The sequence below is a fragment of the Nansenia antarctica genome, assembly GCF_963989245.1.
Source record: "Nansenia antarctica genome assembly, chromosome: 4".
NCBI classification, from domain to species: Eukaryota; Metazoa; Chordata; class Actinopteri; order Argentiniformes; family Microstomatidae; genus Nansenia; species Nansenia antarctica.
This window is the reverse complement of record NC_137689.1, coordinates 2,377,133-2,386,574: the sequence shown is the minus strand read 5'-3', so window position 1 is coordinate 2,386,574 and position 9,442 is coordinate 2,377,133.

The window sequence follows — 9,442 nt, the reverse complement described above, 5'->3', positions numbered from 1 at the left end:
GGCAGTCACTTTTGAGAGAGGATACCGCCACATCATCAGGTCAGTGGCATTGATGGGCGAAGATGACATGAAACGCGAGTGGATAGCGCTCCTATCAAACGCGAAAGACCTAAACTCTGCAGACGACAATTATGAGGAAGGTTTGCAGGCCAAAGCAAGTCAGGAACCTGAGACGGGTAACAGTCAGCTTCTTCAAGACATCACCAAGGCCGCTGAGGAGAGAGCTCAGAAGGTTGAACAGGTCGGTCACGTTTTAAAGGCCAACATGTGGACAAGGTTCGCGGGGGTCGAACTTTCATCCACAATTAGACGAGCAGAAAGGAGTCACGAAGGCGCGAAGAGGATCAGTCTAGAAGAGGCAACCCACGACGTTTGTAAAGAACGAAGCACACTCACAGAGAGCCTCATCATCAAAGCGCGAAGTCTGCTATCAAGCTGGGGGGAGTGGATCCCTGTAGTTGAGGCGTGCAACACGAGAAAGTCACTAGAGGAGCTGGAGGACAAAAGGGATGAACTTTGGGAAACGTTTGTGACTGAATTTGGAAGAGTTGAGAAGGAGAATACTGACAAAATGGCCGACAAGGCCGCCGCAGCAAAGCAAATGGCCACCGACGCTCTCGCCGAAGACGAGAGGAAAAGGGCCGACGTTCTCGCCGAAGATGAGAGGAAAAGGGCCGACGCTCTCGCCGAAGATGAGAGGAAAAGGGCCGACGTTCTCGCCGAAGATGAGAGGAAAAGGGCCGACGTTCTCGCCGAAGATGAGAGGAAAAGGGCCGACGTTCTCGCCGAAGAAGAGGCCAAAGATCGAGCGACGAATAGAGAAAGGGCCGACGCTCTCGCCGAAGATGAGAGGAAAAGGGCCGACGTTCTCGCCGAAGAAGAGGCCAAAGATCGAGCGACAAATAGAGAAAATAAAGAAGCCATTGCCAAGCTGGAAAGGAAAGCCGCTGAGGCAAGACTGAAGTCAGCTGATAGCGTGGCCGAGTTTGAGAAGGAGACAGCGAAGGTGAAATTGGGGGCCGAAGAAGAGATCGCTGAGGCAAGGCAGAAGGCGGCCGTGATTGAGTTGAAGGCAGCAGAAATAGCCGCTCAAGAGCGCGCCAAACTACTGGAGGCTCAGCGGGAAGCATGGGAACAAGCCCGGGAGGCAGGGCTGGAGAGCGCCACATATGGAGGCAACCGCACTAGAGCCAAGATCAAACTCCCTTCAACAAGGCTGCCCGTGTTCAGCGGGTGTATGAGAGATTTTCATCGCTGGCGGAAAGATTGGGAAAGCCTGCAGCGGCAGGGAGACCCATCGGGGTCGCCAGAGGTGAAGAAACTCCACCTCCTCGAGAGCATAGACCGAAAGGTTTTCGAGGAACTCAAACTCTCGAGCTACCGCTCAGCGGAGGACGTATTCAAAGCCTTGGAGAATCGGTTTGGAGACAAGGCAACCATCGCGCTGCAAATTATTGAGGAATTGGAAAGAATACCAGCGGTAAAAGGAAACCAGCCGAGGAAAGCGATCGACCTTATTCAGGCAGTGGAAAGAGCCCTCATGGACCTGACTGACTTAGGAGAAGTGGGCGCTATGAAGAACCCACTTGTAATTAAGGCCATCGAGAGCAAACTGCCAGATCGCGTGCAGGAAGGCTGGTTTACCTTTGTAACCGAACCCGAAAACCAAGTCACCCCAGACAAGCAATTCGATGCTCTTCTTCTGTTTCTGAAAAGGCAGGAAGTAATCCTCGAAAGGATGGCGCGAATCCGAGGCTCCACAGAAACCTCTGGGGGAACACCGGAGAGGCCAGTCAGATGGGAGAAGAGGGCATTCACGAGGGCCACGGAGAAAGACTCACCGGTAGATGAAGAAGAGGAGGAACATTGAGGTGAAACCAGAGTCACAGGCAGGAACTCGGAAAGAAGAGAAGAGTGTGACATCTGTGGAAGCGACCAGCACGGTGGCAAAATATTCTTCTGCCGTAAGTTCAAGAGTCTCAGTCTGGCAGAGAAGCGAGCCACAGCAAAGCAAAGCAAAGCCTGTCAGAAATGTTTGGGCATGCACGGTGCCGACGGAGAGTGTAGTAACCGGTACCTGTGCAGAAATGTGTGCAAGCAGAATGAAGGAAGGGCAAGTCATCACTACCTTCTGTGTCCCGAGTGGAGTGAGGGAAAGAAGACAGGGCCAGGGTTCTCTGATAAGCAACGGGAAGTCCTGGACTCTTTGGGACTCAACCCTGAACAGGAAAGGAGGATGAAGGACGCATTCACCAGTAAGGCTTCGATGACGCTGAACACGGGCGCAGAAGGCGGGGGTCTCTGCGCGGAGAATGGGCCAGAGGAACATCCAGTACTAATGATGACATTGATAGTCAAAACAGAAGCAGGAAATGCCCTGGGAACCCTCATAGACCTCGCCTCCGACACAAATTATATCACCAACCGGGCCGCCGATCGGCTCCAACTGGAGCGGAGGCAAGTAACACTGACTGTGCAGGGGGTCGGTGGAATGAAGGTCAGGGTCAAGACTAACAAATACCTGCTAAAGGTCAGGGCGTGGAGCAACAACAGATGGAGTCCCCACGAGATGGTATGCTATGGGCTCGACACAATCGCTCGTGCAGACAAGGTCATCAGTCCAGAGCGACTCTGTAAGTTCTTCCCTGGGGTCGAGAAGAAAGAGCTGGTCCGACCTAAGGAAATCGAGCTCTTGATCAGCCACCGAGAGGGACGACTCGCTCCACGGTGGAGAAGAGGGATGGGAGACTTAGTGCTGTGGGACGGGCCTCTGGGGAAGACCGTGGGAGGAACGCACCCAGACCTGTTTGAAAGTTGGGAAAGATCCGCACACAACTCCCAGACGCACTTTGCACGTTCTCTGAAAACGGAGGCAGTAAGATTTGAGGAAAAGAAGATCAAAACCTACGCAATTACCCGCGTCAACATCGGGGACAAGCCAGCCGGATGCATCGCCCAGCTGGCCATGAGGAAGACGGCAAGGCTGCCAGAGGTCGCCCACCTAAAAGAAGAGCGGAGAGCGCTTGAGGAGGACACCTATGTAGACGACATTCTAGCGTCTCATGGCGACAGGAGAGAGCTGAGGAGCATCACGGAGGGAATCGAGAGGACGCTCAACGCTGGAGGTTTCGCTCCGGAACCACGGATCCAGTCGGGTCAAAGTGGGAGGAGCAAAGAGGGCCAGCCTGCAGAAACGAGGGCCAATGTGGAGCCAGAGTCAGAGGTGTTGGTGCTGGCTGATCAGCTGAGCGAGGAAACATCCAGGGGAGTGGCTGTAAGTGCTCGAGACAGCGTGAACATGCTGCAACGGAAAGCGTTCACTGCAACTGTAACACGCACTCAGGCGAGGAAGGGGCTGGACCCGAAATGCGCCATTGAGGAGGAAGCAAATGCAAAGGGGACATCCACACCGGTTGGGAGTTCCAGGGACCTCGAGCATGAGAGGGACAGGCTTTGGGGCGCTGCTCTCATGGACCTGATTGAGCCAGAACGCTTCAGTGGAATAGGCAGGCTCATTCGGGTAGTTGGGTGGGTCCGGCGAGCTGTTAGGCAGTGGTTGTTTTGCAGGAGGGCTCCAGAAGACGCAAAGTGGGAGGCTACTCGCCTGAGGGAGACAAGAAGCGGAGTTAGCCTCGGCGTCCAGGAAGAAGTGGGACGGTTTTGGCGACAGTGGAGTCAACTAGCTGGGCCCGGACTTCTCATCCGCACCAAGTGGCACAGAGAAGCTCGAAATGTGGCCGTGGGAGACGTGGTCTGGTTGGCTGACCAAAATGCCCTAAGGGGGAAATTCCGCCTGGGGCGGGTTGTGGAAGCGAGGCCAGACGAAAAGGGGCTGGTTCGGGACGTAAGAGTGAGGGCTTGCCTGAGCCAGCCTGCTCTAGGAGTGGGGGCTTCAGGACGAAGAAGGAGCGAAGGCCGCGATCTCTTCCCAACGCTCGACCGAGACGTCAGGCGGGTGGTCGTGCTGCTTCCCGTGGAGGAGCAGTAAAAACGACTGTATTGAAGAGAGGGAAAGTTGTGGTCCATTTAGTCATAAAGGACCAATGGACCAAGTGGGAGGTGTTTGGCTAATCCATGGGAGGGCTCATTTGGGGGTTATTTTATTTGGTGTTTGTGATTGGTTAAAAGTATGCATGAGTGGAGTGATTGGTTAGATAGAAATGGGGGCGGGCTTAAAGGAGTGTGATCTGAGAGGCAGGGGAGAAGGGAGATCAGTTGTATAGAGAGATGGGAGTTGGTAAGTCGAGTTCTGTATGATTGTGTAGTTTGTCAAATCTTTTCTGTTAGTTTGTTCACTGTTGTTTATTTACATGTACTAATATCAATGTTTGTGTTCAGTTTTACAATCTGTTTATTAGAGGAAGAAGGAAACCAAACCGAATTGTGTCAGTCTCATCATTTCACCCGTACTGCCGGAGCAAGCAGAAAATTCACCATTCAGCTAACTAGAGGGAGAGCTGAACACACACACACACACACACACACACACACACACACACACACACACACAGACACACACAAGGTGTACTTTGCCTTTGTACACCATGCTATACTACAACAGCAGTAGATCTTAGCCAACATAACAACTTAAGACAGGTAAACACAACTAATGGCCGTAGGTTTGTCCTGTCTGTCACTTTGAGGGAAGACGTCCTGTTTAGTTATTAATCTGTTCCTGGATATGACGGACTGGCCTGAGCTGTTCCTGTATGGGACGGTCTCTTCCTGTGTGAGTGTTCTTCCAGTAAGGCAGTTATGAGCTAATGGCCTTCAGGTCCATTATCCTTGTTGATGTGAGAGGGAAAGGGCTGTTTGGCTTTGGGAACGCACCTAAAGAAACACACACTTCTTCACGACAGACTCACTCCTCTCTCTCTCTCTCTCTGTGTCTGTCTCTGTCTCTCTGTCCCTCTGTCTCCCTCTCTCTCATTCTCTCTCACACACACACACTTCCCCAACAGACGCACTCCTCTCTCTCTCTTTCTGTCTCCCTCTCTTTCTCTCTCTCCCCTCTCTCTCTCTCCCTCTCTGTCTCCCTCTCTCTCACACACACACACACACTTTCCCAACAGACTCACTCCTCTCTCTCGCTCCCCCCACCCCCTCCCCTCTGACCTTCACGGGCATGGATCCGGCCTTCTCAGTGCGAGCCGTGGTGGTGGTAGTGTTAGCCACGTTAGTGGTAGCAGTAGCGGTAGCATTAGCGGTAGTAGCGGTCGTCCCACCGCTCTGCAGGCTGAGGGCCTTGTCCCCCCGGCGCCTCCTCTTCCCTCCTCCGTCCCTCTGCTCCCTCTGCCTGTTCTGCACCTCCATCAGGGCCGTGATGAAGGTGTTCTTCACCTCCTTCTCGAACTCTAGCTCGTCGCGGCGCGCCAGCTGGGTGACCAGCTCCTCTGAGTACTCCCTGATGGCCGCCTCCACCCGGCACAGCAGCTCTGCCAGGGAGGGGCTGGGCATCAGACTCAGGCCTGGAGAGGGGGGAGGGGGAGGGGAGGGGAGGGGATGGGGGGGGGGGGGGGAGGAGGGGGAGAGAAGGGGAGAGGGGAGGGGAGGGGAGGGGGAGAGGGAGAGGGGAGGGGAGGGGGAGAGGGAGAGGGGAGGGGGGAGAGAGGGGGAGGGGAGAGAAGGAGAGGGAAGGGGAGAAGGGGAGAGAAGGGAAGAGAGGGGGGAGAGAGAGGCAAGTAAAATGGTAAACAGACTGACTTATATAGCGCCTTATTCCAAAGCGCTTTACAATGGCCTCTCATTCACCCATTCACACACACATTCACACACCAATGGCGGCAAGCTACCATGCAAGGTAGCCAGCCCGCTCACTGGGAGCAATTATTTGGGGTTCAGCGTCTTGCCCAAGGACACTTCGCCATGTGGCCAGCCGGGGCTCGAACCCGCCGATCTGCCAACCTTGCGATCATTAGACGCCGGCTCTACCTCCTGCGCCACAGCCTCTACCTCCTGAGACACAGACGCCCCAAGTAGAAGAAGAAGGTTGTCCTTGAACCTTGGTCATTAAACAGACAGAGTACAATGAAATGTTTTCATGCTCTAGGCATGGGATGAGAGCCATGGAAGGAGACCCTGGAGCCATGAGGGGTCTCTCAAGGACAAACTACCGACCTTGCGATCATCATTAGCCTCTCCCAGCTGAGCCACAACCCCCCCTGGCTAGTAGATCGGTATGTACATACTGGTGCAAAGACATTCAGTATGCTGAATACAAATACCCAATTAATTCAAGTTGAATGCTGCTGTCAAACCGTCTTTCCCATTTACAGATACAGATAGACCGGATAGATGGACTGACTTATATAGCGCCTTATTCCTTATTCCAAAGTGCTTTACAACGGCCTCTCATTCACCCATTCACACACACTTTCACACACCAATAGGTGGCAAGCTACCATGCAAGGCGCCGGCCCGCTCGTTGGGAGCAATTAGAATTGTTTTAGCGCAGATCTGCCAACCTTGCGATAATTAGACGCCGGATCTACCTCCTGAGCCACAGCCGCCGCCGCCCCACCCACTCACACACACACACACACACACTCACACGCACACGCACACGCACACGCACACACACACTCACACACACTCACACAGTCACATGCAGACAGGACAAATAAACATGTGAGTCACACAGAGGAGTCACATGCTCAGACATATGTCTCCCCGCAGGAAGTCTTCTGCTGTAGAAGAGGTACCACAGCTCTCTATCACCACATGAAACACACTGCTGCAGATTCATCCACCTATTGTGTCTTTCTGCTATCAGAAACTATCCCTACTGCAACTGGTACCGAGGGACTGCTTTGACCAGGGACGCCGAATCTGAGGTAATGCATGGAGAGTATAAGGTAAGTGTTACTGGTTGAATATCCAACCTGGGTCCTTATCACACAACTGGACACCGTTAAGCCCTCTGACCTAAAGCCTGATCATCGCCGCTAAGAGCAAACACCTTATACACCTTACCTTCAGGTCTCTAACTCAAACACCTTACCTTCAGGTCTCAGGCACGGTCACTCATGACATAACCACAGCTCAGTCAACTACCTCTGCTACTTCAGCTTGTCTGTAAAAGCTTCTACTGTAGATCAACTTACATGTAGCAAAGAAAACACGTGTGTTTTGATTCAGAGCGAGTTTCTCCGGTATTTGGTTTGAGGTGAACCAACATTCAAATAAGCATTTCAAACCCCAACCGTTGGAGTTAAAAGAAGAACACGTGCTTCCTCTGTCCAATACTTATGGAGGTCACTTGGGAGGATGGTGAGTTGGACTGGTGATCAGAAGGTTGCTGCTATATAAGTGCAGTCCTTTTACCATTTACCATTATTTACCTTCATAAGAGCAGTTGTTGTTGGAGGCCAGGGACAGCTGTCTGATCTCCTCCAGCAGAGAGGGGTGGGTCTTAGGAGAGGACAGGCCGCTCTCCTCCTCGTCCTCCTCCTCCGTCTCTCCGGGGTCTGGGGAGTTCTCCATCATCTCAACTATCTCCTCAATGACCTGGAAAAGAGAGGGAGGGAGGGAGGGAGGGAGGGAGGGAAGGGAGAGAGGGGGTGAGTACCATCATTTTAAATTCAGAGGCACTCAATGATCCAGTGCATCCTCCTTACTAACAGCAACATGTACATTATTATATGAATGAATGAATGAATGAATGAATGGTCTTTATTGTCATTGCTATAGTACAGGTACCAAACAACGAAATTTAGGAGGGGTGGCTCCCCTGGTGCTAGGAAAGAAAGAGAAAAAAAAAAAAAAAAAAAAAAAACACAAGAAGGGAAGGAGCTGGTTTACATAAATAAAGGCTATGTACACTATCCACTATACTATACTGTACAGATAGACGACTAGGGTTGTCATATTGCACATAGTGTTATTGCACATTCATTTGTAGTGTCGCAGTTTGCAGGCTAGAAATGTACATATTTGTGCCTCAGCACTACACCTGATTTTTTCAGTCCATATAGATTATAGATTTACATTCAGCATTGTAGGGGTAGTGGTGGTCTAGTGTATAGAGAGTTGGACTGGTGATGTGAGAGGTGGAAAGGTTGTGAGTTCAAAATCCCGCCTGAAATACCACCACTAGTCTGTCCTTGAGTAAGGCACTTAGCCCTCAGTTACTCCAGGGGGAATGTCCCTGTCATCTCCAATTGTAAATCGCTTTGGATTAAAAACATTTTTTTTTTGCTAAATGGCAAATTCAATTCATTGTAGACTGTGGTTGAAGTGGCTGCAGTGAGTAGTCACCTGGTCAGCGGAGATGAGAGGCTCCTCGCTCAGACAGTTGGCGTTGTCGTTCTTCTCGTTCATCTCCTCTTCCTCCTTTTCATGGATCTGGAGAACGTGAGGAGACATGGAGAACAGTAGCCATCTTAACACAGGGTGACAGACAGGCCGCAAAAATCCATCCGGCCATTCTAGGATCAGTATTAGCATGTTAATTGGCAAGGCAGGTTTATTTGTGCAGCAAATTTCATACAACAGAGGAAATTCAAAGTGCTTTACATACATGAATAACAAATACAGCAAGAGGAGCATAGTAAGAAAATAAAAATGACAATGAATAAAAGCAAATATAAGAAGTAAACAGATAAAACATTCAATAAGGCAATAGTTAATGGACAAAAGACATTGATAGAAATAGAAGTGTTTGTGTTTAATCATAACTGCTGCAAAACATGAAGGTTTTTTAGCTTAGATTTAAGATTAGATTTTTTTCTTCAGGGAGTTTGTTCCAGGAGCATGCGGCAGCGTGACTGAAAGCAGCTGCACCGTGTTTTGTTTTCATGTGAGGGGACATGGAGAAAGGTAGCCATCTTAACACAGGGAGACAGACAGGCCGCAGAAATCCATTCGGCCATTCTAGGATCAGTATTAGCATGTTAGCATTGAAAGCAAACGACCCAAACATCTCGAACATCACGTTTATCATGTCGATGACTAATGACAATGACTTGCGCTTTATTTCTGATAGGGCGTAGGAGGAGATCGATGTGCCGTCCCTTCATTATAGCTCTTCACATGAAAGGACAGCTTCTTTATAGCATTAATACGATTAATTCTGCTTCTTGAGTCTATTCTATCTGAACTGACTTATCTGTTGACTGACCCAGAAAGAGATTGATTCTTGATGCCCGCTGGTGAGACCATAAACCCGCCACAGACTGGAAGGGCTCTAAAGTGAAAGTGAAACTTATTGGGTCACAGCACGCAACTTGAAGTTTTAAAGTACCCACTCGCTATAATAAACAACAGTTTAACGATCACTAAAGTTAGACGTTAGACATTCGTAGCGATGTACCACTGTTAGCCGCTAGCGTTTGCCATACTACGAGTCCTATTCAATTCCAGCAAGAACATCAGGAATAGGAGAGACTAAATGTACTAGAAAACTAAACGCTGACGGGCTGTTTTTTGCTGTGAGTAGGTTAAA